Genomic DNA, 25,034 nt, shown 5'->3' on the forward strand with positions numbered 1-25,034 from the left:
ATATTACCTCAATTTTATAGAACTTTTGTTATTAGATTGACGGTAAAAGCATTAAATATGTCTGCGAATTTAGTTTTTATTTCATGGTATAAATTAACCTAATTTTATATATACCTAATATAATATTGGGACTGTTAAATTGGCATCTAAAAAATTGAAACACCTTCACTTCGAATTTTACTTCCACTAAATAAATTATCCTAATTTTATACAAGATTTTTTATCGTTACATTAACAGATAAAAAATTAAATACATTTTGACTTCTCAATCTCTACTTTATTTAACCGATTACTTTAACTTTATAAAACTCTTGTTGCTAGGTTGTCCATTTTACTACGAAAAGTTGGTGAACATAAAGAATTCAAAATACTTCTCAATACTTTGTTAAAACAATATATTGTTCCTATATTCGTACTATAATATTTGTAATGAAATTCTTGCGGCTTACTTTTTTCTTTACGAGAAATATATATCTTGATAATTTCCTCGAGCAAGACGTAATATGGAGATTGTTGGAGAATTTCCATTTGCGTTCGTTGGAAGTAGTAATTAAATCCAGTCGAAGTACGAGATATTCTTGGCAAAGCATTCATATAATTAAGGTACCGCTGGGATATTCTACAGTGCATCATAGTAGAATATAATAAAAGGTATCGTATATTATTAGAACCGAACAGCTTCGAGGGGAAATCTTATATATTGTAGCGTCGTGGCCAGATTTTAATTAAAACTTCGCGAAATAAAAATGTTTTGCAATTGACGAGAAATCTGAGTGCGCACAACAATTTTTAATTAATACATTTTATTACTATTTGTATGTTATTGTATTGTATTATTATGCTATTATATTATACTGTATTATATATTATATTATATTATTATACTATTATATTGTATTACATTATTATACCATTCTATTGTGCTGCATTATATATTATATTATTATAATACTATATTATGCTATATTATATATTATAATACATTGTACTACATTATTATACTATTATATTATGCTGTATTCTATTATATTGTATTGTATTGTATTTTATTATATTATACAATTATTATTCTGCATATTTGTTACTATTTTATACAGTAAAGTAGAAATAACTAGACTGCAAATTTGTATGCAATATATAAAATATTCCCATTAATTATAAATTATAGAATATAGGTACACACAGAATTCTTTCTTTAATTGCTTTATTCCATTGTAAATATTGCATTAATACTTTTAAACACTGAAATCTGAGGTCCGGTAATAAGTTCCTAATTTATTTATAATGTCCATGCCTCCTTCTGAAATATTTATGGAACAGACCGCGGGTCCAGAACTATAATAACAATAGAATTACTATGCATCCAGCTTGTCGATTTAATATTTATAACCATTAGTATTCGTCAACAATTAATTAGGCTTGCAGATGCGATCTACCGTTGCCTAGAATAGAATATTACAAGGCTTGCGTAGACATTACTGTTTTTAATTATTCAACCCAGTGCACAATAATGTAATAACATTTACAGATTTTTTTAAATATTTGTCTGTTTCTTTAAATATTTTTCCAGCAAACGCATTAAATCCGTAGTCTAGTATTAAGTATTTCATTTATTTATAAAGTATTTTTATTTCTTTTCGAATTATTTATGAAACAAACCGCGATTCTTATAAAGTTATAATAAAAATAGAAAAATTATGATAACAGACTGCAGAAATTATGAATAAAAGAATAAATAATTACAGAAAGCAGTGGAGTAATAACCTCAAAAATACTGTTACATTACTGTTAATTTATTACTAAATACCCAGAAATAAGACAAATATATACAACAAATATGTACCATGCGAAATATGAGCTAAAGAAATAATATTTTTAAATCCGCCAGTCGTAAAACAAATTTCTGTCCACGTATCACTTTATCTCTCTCTCCTGCAAACATATGCATTTGCATAAACAACCGCCAGTCTACTAATTAGACTCGTTAACGAAGAAAAACAAATTCCTATGTCGCTTTAGTTCGTCGGGATTGCAGTAGAAAATATTCATGTCGCACAAAGAGCCGCGGTCTAACAATAACAATAGAATCACTGTACGCCCTCCCCCCCCCCCCCCCCCCCACCCCACTCACCACACCCCCGAATTTAATATCTACAGTCATTAGTATTCAACAACGATTAATAACGCTAGCGGACGCGCGGCCTATACCGTACAGTAGAATAGTATATTACGAGTACTGCGTGAACGCATCAGAATTTGCATAAACCGGCCTCGCCCGTTTCCCAATTATTGACTTGACAATTCCCCCCCCCCCTTTCTTTTTTTTCTAACAGCCGCCGCGCATCTCATTACACAGTGCAAATCCCTCACGCGTCGAACGAAATTAAACTGCAGTTAAATCGACTGTTCTCTCTTCATTAATTGGGTTAATTGGTTCCGCGAAGCGTCAGCACGCGCGCGCGCGCGCTGACTTCGTAAACAAACTTATATACTACGGGGTTCGGAATCACCGCTTGCATAAACAATTTGCGCGCCGACGGCAGTTATTATTAAAAAAAAGAATGAAAGAGAAAAATACGAACGGTCGGTTTCGCAACGTTCATCTTGCGTTCTACTCTTGTAATTTCATTAACAGAAAACAAACGACACCGGCGGGGTGGCGGGGGTTGGAGGGGACGTTCGTTAACACTTTGCGGGACACGTAGCTAATAAATGACTGCGCGCCGGCCTCTTTGCGCGAAGTAAAAATGGTCGACATGAATTTTTATTAAACGGGGATCGGTGTAAAAATGTATTTGTCTTGCGTGGGAGCGCTTTTGTTGATAATAATGTTGGATTAATGTTTGGCGAAATGAAAGTGGAATTACCTGGACCGTTGCACAATGCAGCAACAATTTATGAAATAATGATTTATGCAGGTTTATGATTATGCATTTTTAAAGTTGCATCGGCTGTTTATATTTATGTGCTTGTTGGTGGATTTTAATGTTATTAATTAATACGTTGCAATATGTTAATTTAAATAATTCTGATGTTGCAGAAGGAGACGCAGTGATGAATGTAGACTTTGTTGTATTCTCGTCGATATTGTAAAGGGTGTCCCAAAATTCACGCAAGATTTGAATTTTGCACCATTTGTGCGGTAAAGTGTTGCCAACTAAAAAAAAATACTGAATGACAGCTGACATTTCATATAATAGTATATGACAGTATACAGTTGTATACTGTATACTATATAAATCAATAAAAAATTTACAATTTTTAATGATAAATCTGTGTTTTCTATCAAAATTACTTCTTGCGTGAATTTTGGGACACCCTTTAGTTGAGGTTATATCGTCATTGATCCTTCATACTATGAAACCTGCAAATATCGTGTTTTAATAACTTGTCTACTAATAAATAATATTTAGATGTAATCTTTAATGGAAATCAAATTATCTAAAATTTATTTATATAGATAAATATAATTTTTTAAATTGCATGCGTCGACAACATCCGAATGGAATTTATAGCGTCAGTCATCGATGACTAACACAGCGGTCAACCTATTAATAAAAATATAAGTTAGCGTCCAATTAAAGTTATGTTAAGTTAATGACTAAGTTAACCCTTTCGCTACGGCAGTCCGTTCCGCGGGAGTTGCGCCGCTGAACGATGCAACGCACCGCGCAGTGCGCGTCGGTAGTGTTCGATGTTCGCTCTTACGTCTTTAACCCTTTCGCGCCGAGCGCCGCATATACACGGCATCCACTCGACGGATATATCCGCCGTTCGGCTCTGCGAGTTTCTACGTAGATGTCGGAAATATCCGTCGTTCGGAGCGAAAGGGTTAAAGACTTAAGACATATATCTTAGATCCCCAAGGATTGATCACTGAATCCTACTTCCCCGAAATCAAAGCGTGTCAGCAACGATCGCGTCAAAAACGAGGTACTCATGTTTGAATCGCATTTAGTACATCGATGCAGCCGTAGTAACAACACCTCGCCATCGGAATGATCTCTATGGTGTCGCTGGAGAGCAGGCTTGATAAAAAGAGACGGTAAACCATCTACATATTCATGGGCGGGCGAAATTGAAAAATTCGCCGTCGAATCCGCGGCGGATTATAGAAGTTCAATTGTCGCGCATTATTGGAACATCGGCCTCTCGAACCCCGCCATTCTGTTCCCCATCCGGCCTCCGTCGAGAGTCCCTTCCCATACAGTTCTCCGTCGGGCGTGGCGCCATTTCGGAAAAAAGCTCCCCCGTAAATCCGACTGTTACGCATCCCGCGGTAACGTCGCCGAGTTCTCACGTGGCGCGCGGTCCCCGGGTCGCGGGCACGGGTCGAGTCATTTTACTTCTTTCACGGGTACGCGACGCCGCGGCCGTCGGGACGCCGCCAAGCAATAAATCAGTTTTTCCAGCGCAGACGACGTACGCCGCGTCGCTGATGCCTTCGCACGCCGGTTGCGTTATCAGCCGCCCCCCCCCCCCCCCCCCCACCCCCCAGGGAGCGAAGAAAACAGCCGAGGAGACGAGGCGAAAGGCCGCGAGACATTATTCGGCGACAACGTTCTTAACCCCTTGGATACTGTGGCGTATAGGGAGCGCCTATAGGTGCTTAGAAATTTTGCGTTCGTAACACCGAGAGCGCCTGTAGGCGTCCTGACTATTTTATCGATAATTATTCCGATAGATCTTACCACAATTGGACCAAAATGTAGGATTTTATATTTATCCATGCTTCGAATTATATCACACTTTTCCAGATTACCGGATACGTTGTGAAATAAGCCTTACATTAACGCGTTGAGTGCCGCGTCAGTCACCGGCGACTGACACCGAGCTTTGCGTCAATCATCGGCGACTGACAGTGCAAATTATGATAATAAACTTAAAAATTTACATTGTTTTAAGTTATCCACTATAATAAGAAACAATGGCTCCAATATGTTTAAACATTCGCAAATTCTAATTTGCTAGTATTGCGCTTCGCATTGCTGTACCACGATACCAGCGCGCACGGCCTGACGGGTAAGTCGTTATATAACCGCATGGCACTCAACATGTTAATATTAAATGTTCAATGTTTACAGTAGCAATTTTTTAATCATTGAGGTATGTTTCCATAAAAATGCATCCCTACTTAACAATTTTAGCAATTCAATTCCTGTATGTATGATAAGACCTGTTGTATGACGTGGTCGTTGTGTATCGGAGTCTGCCGTAGTCAAGGGGTTAAGCATCCACCGTGAACAAGACACCGTTTCCGAGAATGGCGGAGTCCCGTCGACCAATTACAATCTTTTGGCGGAAGATGCCGAGGTCCGGGCCAGCCCCGACGACTTCGTCGCGTCTTCTTAATACGAGGACGTATTTGCCGGTCTTTTTATTGATGCGCCGCTTCCTGTTTGCTTCTTGTTAGCCGCCTACGCCGTGGAAGCCATTGTATCGCGATTCTGTTCCTAACTGCTCGCGATTATGCTTCTTGAGCATCTCTGTCTGAAGGATTGGCCGGCTTTTCTCGAGCGGACGATTTTTGGAGACGAGATTTTAGATGTGGCTTTTTATTGGTATAGTGATTCGGGGCTGTGCGATTGCGTTTGTTATTAATGCGTTGGTAACAAATAGTTAGTTAATAAAATTGTAACATTGGTGATGCAATTTAATTAATTAAAGCGGAACTAGGAAGTTGGTATTTATCTTCAGTTAATATTTAAAGTTAATATTTATTTATTCTTACGAATTCGTAATATTTTGGTCAAATTTAGTTTGTTCAAATATGTTCCAAAAAAATGAATTTCCAAAATTTGTTAGAGATTAGTGTCATCCATGTCTGAGTGATGCGGTGTTCAGTATAATAATTATGCAATGTGCGACGATTGTTGTCGTTAAATTATTACGAAAATTTAAATAATGCATTTCGTACGAAAAACACTCCTGTTTTAGATGGAAAATCGTACAAAATTTCGATTCTCGCTATCTTCAATCGCTCACAGCTTATTATATACAAAATATTGCATCTACAATACTTATTTTACACTAAATTCCAAATAGCAAATTAATTATTCTATTACTATCATTCCTACACTGTTAATTTATTAATTTTTATAACAAAATCTAATTAAGCATTATCTATCCTTAAAAAACGTAAACAACGAACTAGAAAACAAACAACAATCAATGAAGTTAAACTATTAACAACTATCAATATACCATTTTCGTCTACTAAAACTCATTAATGAAAAAAATAAATTTCTAATTAATTGGCAATTTTAAAAATAACAGCAGACAGCTCTAATTCCATATAAAAATCCTCAATCCAATCATTGTACAACATTATGACTAGCTGAACATACGGATCAAATATTTATTATCATTCCCAGCGAACAGAAAATTGAACGAAATATACGACGAAGGTACAGAAATACTTTATCGCGCGCCGACTTTCGAGGAACCGTGCATTTTGCCGCGCACACGCGTATAAAGGACGGGTCCCGAAGGAGGAAGAATTTTTTGAAAAATTCTGTAGCCAGCGATACGAAACCGGCAAGAGAAATGAGCAGACGGACGTTTAGGTTCTGAATCACGGTGGCCAATCCGTGTTATTGATTTATACCGAACTATCTCGTTCTCTTTTTTTCCGGTCGTTCCCCGCTATCTCTGCTGGTTTGAACATCCTGCAGGAGAGAGAGAGGGGCGAGAGAGAGGGGCCAAGATGTGTCGCCGAAAGTAGTATACCGTCCTAATACATGAACCCTGACCCTCGGAATCTCGCTCCACGTCACTACGGTATCCGTCTTCCCGCGCGAACGAGCCTTCAAAATCTCCTCCATCTGCGAAACATATCCGCAGGTTAGATATAGGGCCGCCATATTTTACGAAAGATAATCCGGGACGCTTCATGAAAAAGTAATGCCGATGTTAAGGGGGCCAATTCTATCAGAGGATGTCTTGCCGCCATGCTGAACCATCAATTCCGTGGACATTCCATTTTATTTTTCGTAAATTGACGACGTACTCGTTCTGCGCTGTTCGAGATACTATGACAATGATGTGTAAAGTAGGTTAGAATTAGGTCGAGGTTATGTTAACCAATTTTTTGTACATTTAATGATATTTATATGTTTCATATGATATTGATATGTTTTAATGACATTTAATGAAATTTTATTTTCTTCTTGTTGTTTTTCTATTTATATATATTTCTAACAATACAACATTTTTAAATTACTTATTTGCTACTTCGTTTAACAAGTATTAGTAATTAACTGTACTAAATGAATTTTGTTACACGAATTGTACTAAACGAGGTATACTAAATAAATTTTACTAAACGAAATGTATTAAACAAGGTATACTAAATAAATTGTACTAAACGAACAATACTAAATAAATTGTACTAAACGAATTGTACTGAACAGCATGTACTAAACAAATTATACTAAATAATCTGAACTAAATGAACTATACTAAATAAACTATACTAAATAAATTCTACCAACTAAATTGTTTAAACAAACCAGGTTTCTCCTCATTGTTTGTTTAGAGATATGCATAGCTTGTCTAGAATCTTCATGGGTCTCGGGGCAATATCTGCGAATCACCAACTTAGTACATTGTTTAACAAGACCGGTTAATTATCAAAGCACCGTCAAAGATAACTAGATTCAGATGGAATCACGGATTCTGTGCGCGAACCAGCCTCGAATGATTCGTCAAGCTCTGTTTGAAGACCGCAGGCAAGCTGACGCCGACATTCGACGGCAAACGTTTTCGCGTTCTGACCTAACAATGCAAAAGGATTCCGTGGATGCAACGAAACAGGTATAATTTGTATTTCACGTTTTAGGGGTGGTCTGGAAGAGCTTACATTAATAAATAAGCCAAGCGCGCAATGTAATGCGGTAATAATTTCACCGCGGCCTCGCAATTTACTCCGCGCAAAATAATTTACTGAAACCTTAATTATCGTGATTCTCTAGTGAAACGAAGCGTCAAATTTTCCGTCGATCTCGCGACATTTATTGTAGTACGGAAAAATGGATATTAGTAGGTCAGATTTATAAATAATCGTAGGTTAAGTGTGTGACAATTAGATGAGTGGCAATTACTGTCCTCAAAGGGTACTGTGTCGTTGCAATCATTTTATTTATATTTAAAAATGTTATTGAAGTGGTAATAATTTTATTGGTAGATTAGGTGGTTCCTTTTCATTGTAACACCCTGTATATTTAAAAAGAATTTCGCGAATTTATTATATTTGTATATTTGTGTATTTCAATTAATATATAACAGAAATATACTAATACATTTTCTTTTGATTTTTGTTTGAATATTGGTAAAAATGTAACAATTATATTTAATCTATAATTATTCAAAGCACTGTAGATGGTTCTTTGGTATTTGTTTAAATATTAGTAAAAATATAGAAATTATTTTGAGTCTATAATTATTCACAGCAATATAGATGGTCTTCTTTAATTGAAACACCCTGTATATACACAACTAATAAATAATAAAAACATGCTAACATATCTTAGATCTTGCTAGCTTTATTGTAACTAAAAAAATATAATTCTCACGTACAAATAATAGTTACATATAATTAAGTAACTACAATAAACTCGCCCTATTGTTTCACACACATCGAGTAAATTCCTCGAAGAATTTGAATCTCGGAACTCGTTATCTTTTCGATTCTTCTCGCTTCCTTTGTACGGTCATCCGCTCAGGTTTTATGTTCATCTTATATATGTATATATATCTATATATCCAGAGAGTTTATGTCTGTATAAATCAACGTAATTTTCCTGTACTTTTCTTCCTGGGTAAAATGGCGGTTATAATGCCGGTGCGGCTGGAGGAAACATTAACGCGGCGCTTTATCAAAATGCGGTGAATGAATTAGTATTGTTCCGAAAACTCGAAAGGTATTCTTCAGTGGCGCGCACTCCCGTGAAAAATGCAAGCATTTACAATGGAATTAAGAACAAGGTTCCTCCGCAGAAACGTGCAAATTAGTTTCTGCTCACTTATTGCTAGATTCGCGGACTATTGTTACTGGGAAAGAATACTTATTACTGAAGAAATGCTAATTCCCTTTTCATGGCACGCCGGGTAATTATTAAAACAGAGTGGACGTTATTGAATTATGTATTTAAACGAATCTTGTGCAGCGGTGTTATTAAAATGACGTTTGCCGAAAATTTCAAGTGTTTTGGTTTATAGTTTTATGCACTGTTTTGTGCTTGATGAGTTGAGAAACTTTTTTTATTAATTAAGTGAGGAGTTTGTTCTATATTTTTAAAATTGTTGAAAGACTCGAATCGTTAACAAAAGTTTGAAGATGTAGGTTAATAAAATTGTTTCTTTCAATTGTTTCCTTCAAATCATACTTAATAATTTATCGACCAGCCAGTCGACCGCAAACATAACCTAACCTGTTATTATAGGACAATTAAATCTACTAGCATTTTTATATTTTCAATAGAACATTAGCATTGAACAGTATCTATTTTATCTATTTTATTAATTTTATTTTTTTTATCTATTTTAGTAATCTTGAAAGGTATCTAATATTTCATGAATTATATAATAATATTGAGGCTTACAGTATCTTAATATTAGATTTAGTTTGCATTTAAATTTTACTTATTCCATTAATCTTGAAAAGTATCCAATATTTCAAAAAATAATGCAATAACATTAGAGCTCACAGTAATAAAATTCATCTCTACTTTTACCTCAATAACAGATAACAAATTATTAATTACCATAACAACCGATCCACAGACTCCCAATCAACAAAACATCAAAAACTTGTAACAGACATTTCACCTAACCCTTGCATCCAAACTCTAAAAACCCCCAAACCAACTGTCACATCTCACATACCGGCCGACCAACTTGTTTATTCGAAAACCTCGGGAGCAACAACTCGACGAAAGACGCCGGCCAATTAGCCGGAACGATGCCATTCGGCTACGCTGCAAAATGTTTCCTGCCGCGAGCCATGTAATTAGAACGATTTCGCGAGGAGCTTTTTACAAAGAGACTCGAAGATATGGTTATACCGTGGCCAGGTAACAAGCACCGCCGCGCGGCTCGTAACCCGCTTTCAGACGTAACACGGAGTATTAAAGGCCATTTAAAAGTCATTTGCAATAAGACGAGAGAGGAGGAGCCGGGAGAAAGAAACCGGAGAGGGGACAACGACAAAAAAGAAGAAAAAATAGAAAGACAGAAAAAAGTGAGTCGAAAAGAAGAAAGGAGAGACGTGGCGTCGCGGCGCTTGGGTGTCCGAAGTTCATGGTGTACGCGTCCAGTTTTGCCGGTGTCCCGTTGGTTGAGAAACTGGAATGGACGAGAAGAGCCGGGGAAAAGGACGGCAGAGAAGCAGGGGAAAAGCACGAGAGAGAGGGAGAAAGAGCTAAACCGTGGAAAAAGGAGAAAAGGGGGAAGCCGGTGTCAAGAAACAGAGTTCTAGTGTGATTGTACGGACGGGAATGGGGTAGCGCAACTAGGCACATAATGGAGCCGGAATGGCACCGCGGAGACAAAGAGCGCAAGCCCGAAACGTGCTTCTTTATTTAACGCTTTTAAAGAGACCGGGGATTAAACGTCCGAGCCACTTGTTAAGGAGAGATCCACCATGGGCACTTGTTGTTCGGCTTGATCAAAAGCCAGGCACGCGTATAAGGTTCGTACCAGAGAAAACACGCGTCCCTTTCTTCGCCGGTTACAGACCCGCTATCACAGCCGCTCGATATCAACTTCATTGTATTAACCCTTTGCGCTCGAGTGGCTACCCCGAGACACTGCTAAGATTGTTATACCACGTTTAAGGTAATTTTTGTACCGACAATGTTTCGATTCAAATAATTGTTCAACAGTGAAACTATATATTATATATATTATACCTATATATTATATATATTATACCTATATATTATATATATATTATACCTATATATTATATATATATTATACCTATATATTGTATATATTATACCAATATATTATAATATATAGAAGTCACGAGTAGGAGTCATCTATTGTTACATAGAATGGAAATACTATAAGTCAGAATAATTATTTCAAATTCACAGTTAAAATGACTTCGAGCGCAAAGGGTTAATCTCGCCCAGTGGATATTGCTCTCAAGGACTTATCCGTCTGCGATAGGGTTTAACCCATTGTATTATAAAAACGAGACGGACTCGTGGTAAAGATTTCGTGCTAGATGTACTAAATATGAATATTATTAATTTATAGAGAATAAAATAATTTTAAATAATTAAAGAATAGAAGAAAGAAAAATTATCTGGTCCTATTAAGGACAATATTAAGGAGAAATAAATGCTAATGAGCGAAGCGTGAAAGGATTCGTAGCACAAGGGGTTGAACAAAAAGAACGGCGCGACTTTCTGCGTCGGTAATAATTAATTAATTTATTATCGTTAGATGACCAGTTTCAAATATTGAGAAAATAAGGGTGTGGATTTCAAGTTCCATATTTTGTAGATTGAAGAAATTTTGGTCTTGTGTAAAAAAGGTATTTACAAAATTAATTTCTACATAGCTAAATTTGTTGTAAAATGTGCTATGAAAACAGATATTTTCAAAATTTTATCTTAAAGAGTATGCTTATGGTAAAGAAATGTGTCTTGTTAGTTATAGACTATAAATGAACTATGGATTGTATAGTAATAAAAATAAACGTACATATAATATAAAAATATAGTGTATGGTCTATGAATTTTAAAGAATGAATTTGATTTTTAAAATAATCGTAATTTTAAAACAGGATGAGTTTGATTTTAAAGAAGGGTGAATTTAATTTAAAAAGAGATAAATTTGTTTTGAAAAGAAGATGAATTTGAGTTTAAAACAATTTAGCTTCATTTTGAAAAGGGATGTATTCATTTTTTGAAAAAGCTATGTATGTTTGTAAAGAGAATTGAATTTTTTGTATTTAATTTTAGTGAAGGAAAGGGATGATTTTCATTTTAAAAAGGTATTAATTTGATTTTACAAGGGGATGAATTTAATTTTAAAAAGGAATTAATTTAATTTTAAAAGGGGAGGAATTTAATTTTATGAAAGTTATGTTTATTTCTAAAGAGATTGAATTTAATTTTTGAAAGGAACGCATTTGATTTTAAAAAGGAATGAATTTAATTTTGAGAATGAATAAACTTGATTTCTAAAAGCTATATTTGTTTGCAATGTGCTAGAATTCAATTTTTGAAAGGAATGAATTTGATTGTAACAAAGAATGAATTTGTTTCGAAGAAAGTATGAATATAATTTAACCAAAGCATTAATACGATTAATAAAAACAATGAATCTACTATAAATAAAGCTATATATAATATCATAACCTCGACATAACCTCCAAAAGAATGAATATCGAGTGCAAAATCCACACAATTATAACCAAATGGATAATCTCTCTCACCTCACAAAATGAATTACACATCGTCCCATCATCCTAATTTCTTATCACCATCCCACCATTTCCCTCCCACAAAACAGTCTAACCTAAAAAGAAAATGACAACGTCCGAGAGTTAATAAAATTCTCGCGACGAAACGACGACTTTCTCGCCGTGGAATCAAAACGACGTCGGACAATGAGGCGGCGGTTTTAGCCGTGGCTGGCTTTAACGGGAAGTTAACAACAATGTGGCCGCGCGCAATTATCGAGTTAAATTAAAGTGCAGATAAGTCGCCGGCACGCAAAATTGGCATTCCGGGCTCGCAGTCGACCGCCACTCCCACCCCTCCGCGAGATAGGGAAAGAAAAGACGGAAAAGAAAGTAAAATCCTTCGGTGGCATTAAAACGGTCGGAATATCCAATTAGGCGAAGCTTAAAAGATCTTTTGGTCCGCTGGCCGGCTCGATATCAGGCAGGAGATTAGAATTTCGTTCGGGGGATAAATTGCAGAATAAAAATCTTCAGGCTATTATGCGACTGCGAGCGCCATTTAAATCAGCCGTTCGGTGGACGTACGAAACGGAGAAATGTTCGAAAATTGTTAGGGCGCCTCGGTTCCTACGGGGAACGATTTCCTAGCGAAATTTATCGCCCGCCGGGATCGCTGAATAGGATTCCTTTTCTTTTCTCGCGTTTTGTCACGCTCTTTTCCGCGAAAGCTGTTCCTTTAAGGGCGAAAGATCGAAATTGTTCTTTAATTCGAGGACGTCGGTTTAAGGGAGTCCACCAGCGACTGGAAAACTTGTCCTCTTCGTATAATTTGTCTACGGTGATTGAGACTTTTCTGGAACTTCTTAACGAACTGGGTTAATTTCCTCATGAAATTTAATGAAGCCCACTAAAGATACTTACGCCTTTTTTATATTCTTTATTACGAATTATAAGCGCAGCTTCCATCTTCTTGGAACCGACGCGCGAGTGCAAGAGAACCAACCTCGCGGATCACCTGTTCGGGTTTTATTGTAATGAAGATTAGGCGAATAGATTATGCTACATTAGCCGGGGCTCGTATTATGTGATTCTTCGCCGAATCTCTGATTTTTTTTCGATGATTTGAGCTTTTGGTAATTTGAAGAGAAATTCAGAAATTGCGTTAAATTAAGAAATTGTGTTAAATTAAGAAACTGCATTAAACTAACAAATTGTGTTAAACTTAGAAATTGCGTTAAACTAAGAAATTGCATTAAATAAAGAAATTGCGTTAAACTAAGAAATTGTATTAAATAAAGAAATTGCGCGAAACTAATAAATTGCATTAAATAAAGAAATTGCGTTAAACTAAGAAATTACATTAAACTAGACAATTGCGTTAAACCAAGAAATGCTTCAATTTTTATCCGAACCAATAATTCATAATTTTTTGGAGCGTAACAAATTTTATTTTCACGTCAGCAAATATTTTTGCTAAAGCTAATATTTCAATTAATTTTCATTCATCCGCTCGGTTCGATGTTTTTAAAGAATTATAATTGACTGTATTAAATTCTTCTGTCGCAATAACAAACGTTTCTGAAACTGCTAAATTTATATTAATTGAAAATAAATTGCCATTTTATTGGGTTCCATTTGTTCGCTTATTTCGTCATACTTTTAGAGATTTGAATGCATGAAATCCCGTTGTTATGCTAATTAGTTTTTCATTGAATTTTCCTCCCTTCGTTCATATGAAAATAAATTAACATTTCATACGGTTCCAACTGTTCTTTTATTTTACTATATTTTTAAAGGATTATAACTCATTGCCTTAAATTCTTTTGTCACATTAGCAAATATTTTTCTAACAATTATTGAAATCAATTTCTTTTTCCTTTACTCAGCTTTCCAATAAATTGAAAATAAATTCACACTGCATTAATTTCCATACTTTCCAAGAACAATAATCAAGTTATAAATATAAATAATTGTAAATAGTCCTCTAGAGAACTATAATCAAGTGCGCCACATTGTTTTCATAAACAAAAAATACATCGAACTTGCAGTATGTTCGGTCACATTTTTACGATTCGCCGTTTCAGAGAAAATTATAATTACGCGTGTCAGATTTTCCAGTGTTATTAGAACAAAGAAAATTACTTAGTTTGTGGAGTAAGTGACGGTGTTGTGTTTGTGAACGATCCTACCTTAGATTAGTTCTTGAATTTTACATGATCAAAGCGTAGCTCGATAAGCAGGCAGTTCCTGTCCTATTTTTGTTCGAAAGTTGTTGCGACGTAAGGAAATTAGAAACTGTAGAAGCAGTATCATGTGACATTTAGTTTACTAAATCCTTCAACACATAGCGGATATTTTTTTAATAAAGCTAATATTTAGAAAACTTATTTAACAATTAGATGTTTCGATTTCATTTTATGATCTATAACTATTTTCCTATGAAGCAGAGAAAAACTACATTTAGTATATAATTTAGGCTAAAAGTAACATGACAACTTTGTTGAAAAATGTTGAAATGATAAATTTGAATTGCAATATATTTTTATAGAAATTTAAATTCTAGTAGACTTTTACAACAATATAAATATGGATAAAAATTGTCACAACTTTTTAATCAAAATTAATTGACTTTGTATTAGAGTGATGTCACTTCGAACACATGTATAATATAAAATTCAATAAATCTGAATTTTTTTAATATGAATTAAAATATATTTTTATAGAAACCAAAATGATAACGATAGACGTTTAGAGGAACTTCGACTATAAATTCGAAATCAGAAGCGAGAGGTTAACCCCGATAGGATCGATATTCGCGAACAGCCGCGGAAATTTCCGATTCGAGTCACGGTGTTTCCGATACAATATTTACACACCGATTAGAGGGGGCGAGACGTCAGCTGACGGAGGGTTGTCCCCAGTAGTAGTAATGGGCCTCTTCTAAACTCCGCGGCGTGAAGGCGCGCAAGTAAATTGTCCATTAAAGTCGGTAGAACTATAGGGGTTGGGGTGTCAGGCTTCGCCTCCCCCCGTGCCGGCAAAGCGACGGCGGCGGCGGCGGCGGCGTCGCGCGCGCGAGATGAAGATCGCGCGACGGAGACATGGGTGGGGCGTTAAAAGTTTCGGCTAATCAAAGGAAACGGCAGGTGATTACTAAATGGACGTGGAACTAATTTCACAGGCAAGAAGCAACGCTTGCCTACTACCGTCCCGTAGGTAGACGCTTGTACGCGAAGCCTTACCCGATAACGAGTCTGATTACAGAAGCCTCTCAATTTCTTGCCGAGGCTGCGCTGTTTAACTTTGTCTTTCGGTCGGCAAACGACCGGCTGCCCGGCCAATTAATGAAAAACATCGGCCGACGTCAGAATTTCTCTCTTTCTCTCTATCTCTCTTTATTTCTCGTTCTCTCTTTCGTTCTTTTTTCTCTTTCGATCATTTTTCTATTGCTACCTTGCGCTGCTTCCTTTTCATACAAGCTTTGCGAAATAAAACATTTTGGAAATAATCGTCGAATTAATGTATTATTTTAGTTCACTGTACATACTTTATTTGAGCAGCCAAATAATTTTTTAAAGGATATTTTGTTCTTTGGATTGAAAGTTAAATCATTTTCTTTTGTATTTGTTATTCGATGACAAATTTATTCAAATATAGTCTCAAGTATTCTATACTCTTATCATGTCAAATACAGTCGTGTTATAAAAATATAGTTTAAAGAATAATTAAAATTTATTTGTATGTAATTAAATTTTGTCAAGTATATTTACTTTAATTCAATAAGATTTAGTTAATTTTGAACTGTTTATTAAGAGATTCTTGTTACTTTCAGTTCCAACAGTTTCAATAATTATTGCATCAAACCATTTATTATTTTATTCAAACAAGTAATCGAATACAAATATTACCAAACCTGTGCGAAAATAATTAATTACAATATAACAATTGATTTCTATATTATCGACGAATTAAAAGTAATAAAGCATAAGATATGTATTCGATTATATTTGTACAAGTAATTGAAATAAAATGTTACTAAAACTGTGCGAAAATAAATAATTATAATATAATAATTGATTTCTATATTAGCTACGAGATAAAAATAATAAAGCATCGGACATAAAAATAATTTCGAATAATCATCGCTCACCGAATTTAAAATAAAATGTGCCGAGACCCGACAGACACCGCGCCGCGAGCCGCACGCTCGAAACAGTCAATCCCGTGATTGATCGCCGTGAATGGGCCCCGCGCGCGCGCGCGCGCGCGCCTCGTCCTCTCCGTTCGTGCCGGCACGGCGTAAGATTCCTAATTAAAAGAACATTTTTCCGGTCCGCCGGCTGGAAAGGCAGGCAGGCAGGCAGAGCGCAGCGCGCAGACATCTGACAACTCCCGCAGCCGGAATCGGGAAACCGTGATTTTGCGCCCTTAACGTTTCCCTTTTACCTTCGGTGGCCGGGGACTGATAATTAAGTGTCCCGGCCGGGAATTGCTTTTCTTTTTAACTCTGCCCGCCCACGCTCGGGAAATTATTAACTCTGATTACCGCATTTTTCATTTCGCCCGCGGGACACGGGCGCATAGTCGCCGGGCGCCCCGCGCGAGCGCGCTACCCACGGAAAACGGCTAAATTGAGATTGCGCATTTTTTTTCGCGGATGGAATTGCCACGCGACCTCTTGGATAAGCACCGAGGTATTTTAAGGTATTTTAAGGTGTTCTAAGGGATGCTCGGTAGGGAGGCTGTATATTGAGAATAATTTTGTCGAAGGGAGGATTTATTAGAGCTTGTTTCAGATGAGATTAGTTGGCAGGCAGATGCGCGGCTGCTTTGCAGATCACGGCGCGTCTTCATTGGATACGGTGGCCTAACGTCACTGATCTTTATGAAGCCGAAGCTATACGCTAATGAAATTGTTTTGGAATAAACATGTACGGAAACAAAAATTGGTATTGGTTTATAGAAAGATTATATATAAAGAAGTATGGAATTTGTGAATTTTATAGGAAGATTGAATTTATTTGTGATTTAATACTAGTTTAGGGAAAGATTAAACTTATTTGTACATTATAGTAAGTTTATACAAAGATTAAATGAACAGTATCATGAAATCTGTGAATTTTAGAGGCAGATTGAATTTATTTCTGTTTTAATGTTAATTTGTAGAAAGATTAAACTTATTTATAAATTATATTAAGTTTATACGAAGATTAAATTCATTTATAGACTACAATAAATTTATAGAAAGATTAAAGTAGTTGTTTATAAATTAGAATAAGTTTGTATTATAGGAAGATTAATTTTATTTATTAATTAGTATAAATTTATACAAATTTTCAATCTATTTATATATATTAATGAATTTATTATAAATTGTAATGTAGAATAATCTAGCTTTGTTTAAGCATTTTTAAATATTCTGTAAGTGGCGAATTAGTAGATGAAGCATTTTACCTATGGGCGACAGTATACATAGGTAAAATATACATATATGTATAGGGTGGTCATTATTTTTTTACTTTCTATTATCTTTAATCTTATCCTCTTAAATTGTGATACTTAGTTTGACAAGGCTTTAATGAAACTATTTTAATTTTTAATCATTTCCTTGTGAATGGTACCTAATATTTAAAAATATATTTAATAGTGTACTACAATCTAACACTTTTACCTCAATAATAGATGAGTTATTCGTGAAATAATATAAAATAACATAAAATAATATAAATTAATTTAAAATAGTATAAATCAATATGAAATAGTATAAAATAATATAAATTAATATAAAATAGTATAAAATAATATGAAATAGCATAAAATAATATAAAACAGTATAAAATAATGTGAAATAGCATAAAATAATATAAAACAGTATAAAATAATGTGAAATAGCATAAAATAATATAAATTAATATAAAATAGTATAAATTAATATGAAATGGTATAAAATAATATAAATTAATATAAAACAGTATAAAATAACATAAATTAATATAAAATAATGCAGACAGCAAAGTGTTACCATGAAACAATATAAAACAATCAATGCGATAGTCATTCCTAAAAAAACCGATTTATAGACAACCTGTCGCAGAAGCGTTAAACGTCGGAAGTATACCAAAGTTTCGGACGTAGTCAGGAAACAGGAAATCGCCGAATAGTTTCCTTGGCGCATGGGGGGGTTGGCGTGAGCGCGCGCGCGGGTTCAGAAATTTTTGTAGGGGTTGCTTGACGTCGATTATCCAATCGGACGCGACAGGTCCATGAAAAATTGACGGGACGGCCATCGAATGCGCCGGGCCGGAGAGGGATGGGGGGTGGTTTGAGTGAGTACTTCCGGTTTTTGCTCGGATAACAGAGCGAACGACAGCTCGAATGATTTGCGGCCGGGGCCTACACGACGTGGACCCAGAAAGCGTCGCTACATACCCTATTGCGTTAATTGTGATCGTTAATTCGAGTCACGTAGCGAGGGTCACAGGGTGAGAGAGTGAGAGAGAGAGTTTATACCCGCCGGCCGCAACCGGGCGACGATGGGAAACCATCGATCGGGCACGAACGAATTCCACTAAACGTTCCCGGTCATCCACGGGGCTTATCTCCGTTTTCCAAGGGCGGAAGTTCGATTGGGAACCGACGTTCGCGGAATTCTTGTTACGGATACGTGCTCCTATTCTTCCTTTCGAAAACCCCGAACCTCCTGCCGCCCCCCCCCCCCCCCCCCCGGCCGATCTCTCTCTCCAAGGAAACGTTTAATTAATACGCTCACGGAAAACTTCCTGCCGCGCGAGGCCTGGAACCTGGATAACGTTCGCGGGAATCGTTTAATTGCTAATTCGAAAATTGTTGCGATCTGCGGAACAATCTTAACTCGGCGTATCTCGCGTCCGTTCAGGAAGTGAAACATTGCCGTTTGATTCGTTTTGGTGATTGGTCGGTGGATCGGAATGATTTTATATCGGATAGTGGATATTGGGATATTTGTGTAAGGAAATATTATTTGGAAATATTATTTTACATATTATTTAAATGCAATAGTATTTCGAAGCACTATTTAATTTATTTCACAAATGAAATATTATTTCGTTTAGTGTTTGAATGAAATATTATTAGAAAATAATATTTTAATACATAAATGAAATATTATCTCAGTTAATGCGCCAATGAAATACTGTTTTATTTAGTGCTTCAATAAAATACTATTTGATCTCATGCTTCAATGGAATACTATTTTATCTAATGCTTTAATTAAATACTATTTTATTCAATGTTTCAATGAAATACTGTTTTATTTAATATTTCATCTAAATACTATTTGAAAGTACTATTTAACTTAATATTTAAATGAAAAACTACTTCCAAACACTATTTAACTTAACACATAAATGAAATACTATTCGTAAATACTACTTCATTTAATATTTAAATGGCATAGGTAAAACTGTCCACTCGAACAACACAATTAAACTTATTATCCCCCATGACACAGAAACAACATCAGGACCAATTATACCACAAACCAAAATTCCCAATTTCCTTACAAAAATTTGCAAATATACGTACTTCACAAAACTATCCAGTCGATCAATGACTTCTCGATTTAATCACACAAAATACGTAATTTCCGTGTAACCTATAGCAATCGCAGTACCGCGACTAGCACACTGCAAACGGCGCTGAACAATTCAGAAGACCAACGCAGCCCTGTTATTCCAGTCAAATAGCAAACCGGCGATTGATCAAGCAAACTGCAACAGTCGACTCGATGCAGTTGCAGGTGTCTCGACGTCCGGACTCGATGACCGGTTTCTTCTAGTCGTCCGCGAGAAATATGTTCGCGATCCACGCGAATCCAGTCCCCGTTTTTGCTCTAATCATCATTACGACCGCCGAGTTCGGTCTTGTTTGAGATTCGGAATTTTTCAATTGGCACAATTTCTTAGCAAGGACAGAACATTAATGTTTATTCCGTGCCTGAATTTACTTGGATGTGCTTAAATATTAATAACAAGGGATTAGAATTTTAAAGAACGGTAATTTCCGACATTTATTATTTATAAATAATATAATATACAGATGACAAATCATAATTTTTATATTACAGGAAATAATTGATCGCTGTCCTTTTAATTCTGAACAAATTAAATTCTAATTTTTACCAAACAGAGATAATTCCAATAAAAGCTTATATATTGTTTTACAAAATATCACTGCAAAATATATGATTTTTACCAAGTTACGTTATTTTTATATTAACTATATCATTATGGTCTATATAATGTCATTAAAAAGTTAAGGTTATGTATACAATTAAATGAACTAACTCGATCTTCCTAACTCGAAAGAGTCGCAGGTAATAATAAAATTAATTCGCACACACCTTGCACCAGAATTAAAGCCGTACAAATTTCTCGTAGCTGCAACCATTTACGGAGATATTTGCACGGACATTTATGGACGGGACACCCTGTACACATCTGTTTAATTGTCTGGCCGCGTTGTTAAAATAATTTATCGAACGCGTCGTATTTGTATCGCGAAACGTCCAAACAATTTAGCAATTCAAGGTTGGCTGTTTTCCTCCGGGTATTATAATGTAGTCGAACAATATTTGAAGTACTTTCAGTTAATTCCTTTTAATGATAACTAAGAGCTAAATCCCTCTAATGATAACGAGACTGCGGATTTGATGCATTTATGGCAAAATATGAGTACTCGCAATTTGAAATGGCAGAGAGGTTAAATGAATTTAAATAACGTCACTATGTTATTATTATTATTATTATTATATGATGTGTTAAGATTATTTAAAAAAGAGAGAATTTTTCAGTTTTTCTAATTATTGTGGACAATTTTTATTTTTCTAGAGAAGTCAGCAGAAAAATAATAAGTAAGAATTAAATCAGCTTGATAACCATTTTTGTTAAATATTATTGTACATTATACTGGAAGTATCATATTATTAAATATTATATTATTACTATTATTATTTTACTAAATATTATATTATGACTATTATTATATTCTTAAATATTATTTTATTATTACTATATTGTAAATATTGTATTATAATTATCATATTATTAATAGTACATTATTAACTCTTTGCACTCAAGTGATACACTAAAATTGTTCCATCACCTAGTAAAATAATTTTTAAACCAACAGAGTTCACATTTAAAAATTGTTAAATAGTTAAATAGTATGCATAAAAGTGCACTTCGTCACATAGAATAGAAATATTATAATCCAGTAAAATAATCTCAGATTTAAAGTTAAAATTTCTTCGATTGCGAAGGGTTAATATTATATTATAAATATTATTCTTATATAAACCTATCGCCACATTGAACTACGGCATTTATTAATTCTCTCGAGTTTATATTAGATTGGAAACTATGAAACGGGCGTTTTTGTCTAGTCTATGTACAGCTGCGAAGCCCGTTTCATAGTTTCCAACTTAATATATTGCTTGGCGGAATGGAAAAAATTCATGGGAGACTCTAATACTACAATCAAAATCACCGACAAATAATTACCATATAATCACCATAATTACCAATCCTCTCTAAGTCGAATTCTATTTCAAATCGGTCGACGCGAGGCGTCGATCGTTCAGCGCGATTCCTCTTTGTGCCAGTCTTCGTCGGAGCCCTCTATTCGGCCAATCCGTGTCCCAAAAAGCAAAGTGACTGCTCGTAGGATAATCACCGGGTCGAAATAGCAATCTTCGCTCGCGAATCTAGGGAACGAAGGGGGATCTTCTCGCCGTGCGCACAGCGTCCCGGAAAGTTCGCCGTGTGGAAAGTTAATCGGCGTAGCTGGTTTCGAGCGGGCGCCGCGCGACTTAAGTCGTTGCCATCCACCACCGCTTCGGCGCTCCTCTCTCCTCTACACCGAATACTGCGCGCGGGGCTTGTTCATGCAAATCGGTCGACGGATGCACGGTGCCGGGGAGTACACGCATCCCCGGCATCCTTTAATTAAATCCGCGGCCGCTGATTCAATTCGATGCCGCTAATCCGTGTCCCTTGTCATCGAGTGGCTTGATTACAAGACTGCTCCTAATAACTGGCGATGTCGTTCTAATAACTACATCCGGACGGCACCGTAATTGCGGCTAACTCCTCGAATCGAACCTGAACAGGCCTCCGGAAACACCCTCGTTTTCTGCTAATCACGCTCCTGATCAGCCAGCGACACCCTCGGCTTCCTTTCCACCGCTAAAACAGTGCCACTGCGCGTCTATTTGTTCGTTCCTGGTGCGGATTGTGCGACTAATCGGAGTGAGAGGAACTGACGCGCATTGTGATGCGTTTATCGCAATCGGAGTAACAGCTATAATTTCTGAATCTGACAATTGTAATTTTTAATAATTATTTATTGATCTGGACTAAGCGAGTTGAGTAATGTGTAAGTATACAATAATGTGAATAATTATAGAGTCAGAGTAGCTTTTATAGTTTGGGTGATGTTTAAACAATTGCTTAATAAATCATTCTATTTTTCTACATTATAATTAATAGACGACAGGAATATACAAATACAAGCTTCTTGATTTTTATTTAAATATTACTATAATTATTTACAGCAAGGTTGGTCTTCTTTAATTGATACACCTTATATATTTAAGAAGAACTTAACAAAATATTATATTTATATAGTTCAAATTGCAATGAATAAATAACAGAGATACACTAATATATCTTCTTTTGTTTACGTTCGAATATCAGTAAAAAATGTAAAAATTGCTTTCAGAATAATAATAATAATAATTTGTTTGTACATTTCTATATTATTAGATTACATATAATTATATTTCTATATTCTATATTATATTAGAAATAATTATATACTAATATATTTCCTTGTTTTCGTTTAGATTGCCAGTATTAATGTAAAAGTTACTCCGAGTCTACAATTATGCGCGTCACTGTACCAATGTCACGTGACGTGAAATGACGTAAATCATATGATATTCGAAGAGCCGGAGCCTGCGTACTTCTATTATTTCAAATCTGTTAGAAACGGATCAGTGTCACGTCACGCGAGAACACATGAAATTATACGACGTGACACTGATCTGATTCTAACAGATTTGAAATAATAGAAATAAGCAGGTTCATGAATGTCACACGATTTCACGTGATATGACATTAGTATGTTTCTACTTTCACTTTGCTACGTCTATTTACTGCTACCCTCGCATAATCACGCTTATATTTGAAAACAACATTATTAAGATTATATAAAATAATTCGGTAACTGAAACAAAATGTTTTGTAAAACTTCATTAAGTTAAATATTTTTATCTCGTAACTTTAATAAGTTAAATGTTTTTATCTCGTAACTTTATTAAGTTCAACATTTTCATCTCGTAACTTTATTAAGTTAAATATTTGCTGCTAAATATTTCGCGTTGTTTAAATATTTCCCTTCAATGAAAACTTCGTGCCAGTATAAAAGACAACAATATACAATTATTTTTATATTTTAAGAAAACTTTTAATCTTGCTCAACACATTGAAAAGAACAAATAAAATTATAATCGTCGAACGACATTTTTGTCGTAAAAACAAACCCGAGAATAGATAAGAAGCGTACGGCTGCGTCTAATATCTGTTTGAACAGATAATAAAGTGGGTTCCCGAATTATTCGCTGTAGGAACCACGACGGCACATCCATTGCGCGCGAAGGTAATTCCATTTTAAACATCGTGGCACGAACAATGGTACCTAAAGCTACAAAAGCTACACTCAATCCATTCTGCGCCATTCTTTCTCTCTATGTCTTCATTGTGGCTTTTCCCCACAAGCTCCGCAAAACCAATCTTCTCTAGGTTTCTCACTTCAATAAGAGACACGGTTTCGAATACAGGGGGGTGGAAAAAAACAAGACCGGGTCCCTTTTAAAGAAAATAGCCCCGCGCCGCCATTTTCCATGACGTTGTCGAGATTTATGATCCTCTTGTCGCATGATTTATCTCTGAGGGACGTGTATATGTGCTGATGTTGTGAATAGGTGGTTATTATATTGTAGATTGGTATATTATGTGTTTTGTATTAATAGTAATATATTTATTAGTATGCCTGTGTTAATTATAATGTGTTCAGTAGTATGGTTATATTAATATTAATTTATTTATTAGTATGCTTATGTTAAGAACAATGTATTCATTAGTATGCTTACGTCAATACTAATTTATTTATTAATATACTTATATTAATATTGTACTAATATATTCATTAGTGTGCTTATATTAATATTAATATATTCATTAGCATGCTTATATTAATACTAATTTATTTATTAGTATGCTTATATTAATACTCATATATTCATTAGTAAGAGAGAATATTAATACTAATTTATTTATTAGTATGCTTATATTAATACTAACTTATTTATTAATATACTTGTATTAATACTAATATATTTATTAATATGCTTATTTTATTACTAACATATTCATTAACATACTTAAATTAATATTACTATACATACATATATATATATTTGTTTATTTATTTCGGGTCTATCGTGACCCCAGTGGACCACTTAATTTTACGAAAGTCATTCCACAATTACATATAATTATTATATATACGTTAT

Source organism: Augochlora pura, chromosome 5 (genome assembly GCF_028453695.1).
Source record: "Augochlora pura isolate Apur16 chromosome 5, APUR_v2.2.1, whole genome shotgun sequence".
Classification (NCBI taxonomy): domain Eukaryota; kingdom Metazoa; phylum Arthropoda; class Insecta; order Hymenoptera; family Halictidae; genus Augochlora; species Augochlora pura.